Here is a 1,340-nt window from a genome sequence, read left to right as displayed (position 1 = left end):
TATTACTACTAAACAAAACGGGATGAACTTTAGTACTTCATCAATGGAGGTTGAATTTTTCGATTCAAATTTGAGCAGTGGTCTCTTTAGTTATAGTAGAATTGGAAGGACAAGAGTCATTTCATTGTAAATTTATGGAGCTTAAAGGGGCGGATCTACATGGGTGTCAACCCCTCGGCAAAATATTACACTATATATATAGGATAGATTTTTAATATTTTTGTATATATACTAATTTTGAGCCAAAGAAGAGAGATAGCCCAGTGGAATTGGACTGTGCAACTTGGGCCGCGAATGCTATCTTTAGTTTATAGGTTTGATTTCTGTTGGATGCGCAAGCTGCCTAATTTTTCTAAATTTAATTTTTTGGAGTTTGTACTTTGTACTCTAGTTCACACATTAATATTTTATTTGTCGAATAGCCTGACATAAGAGATATTGTTACAAGTGATATGGAAAGAAATTACAAATGATTTTTTTTAAAATAAGAGATACATATAGTTTGAGAGTACTCGTTAAGGAATTCAAGTTTGGGAAATAATGGGAGGTAATAGCTGAAAAAATGGGGAAGATAAAAAGAGAAAAATAAAATAAAAAATTGGCTAAATAAATTTTCACATGCTTATTTTGAGGGTGCATTACGGAAAAATGAGCTTAAAAAGCCTGTTAAATTTTCAATTAAAAAAAAGGGACAAGTGGGCCCCCCTCTTTTTTTCTTCTCTATTTTTTGATTTTTAATATTAATAAAAAAGGACTAAACTATTAATTTTAAAACCTTAAGGACCTAAAATAACATTTTTAAAATTATGATAAAAAACTTAAAAATTAAATTGTATATCCCCATTAGCTTTTTAAGAGTTTCTTTTCAGTTAGAACACGATCGGACGGGTAGGACGAAGGGACGAAAATTTGGGAAAATTTTTCAAACTTATTGCTTCTTCTTCAACTTCAAAATCATTCAACTTTTTCTATTGTGTTTTCTTCCTGATCATACAAGGTAAATTTTCTTCTCTTTTCTATTTCAAAATATTAAAACTAGGGTTTCATAAAGAAGAAAATCATTATCATCTATCTATGATATTTTTTTGTTATTTTGCATTGCATTTATTCCGTTTGAAGTTGGACATTAACTCAAAGAGTTTTTTAGTCCGTATTAAATTATTTTGTGTTAATTAGTGAATCCAATTTAGTTATTTCAGCCAACAATTTTCGTAGTTGTCCAGGCAACTACTGAAGTTGTTTATAGAAATAATTAGGCATATCTTTTAGATACAAAATGGTCCAACAACTGCATGTAGTTGTCGGACGACTAGATAAGTTGTTCCCACAAGACTACTGTG

Source organism: Solanum stenotomum, chromosome 10, assembly GCF_019186545.1.
Source record: "Solanum stenotomum isolate F172 chromosome 10, ASM1918654v1, whole genome shotgun sequence".
NCBI lineage: Eukaryota > Viridiplantae > Streptophyta > Magnoliopsida > Solanales > Solanaceae > Solanum > Solanum stenotomum.
This window is presented reverse-complemented; position numbering follows the sequence as displayed.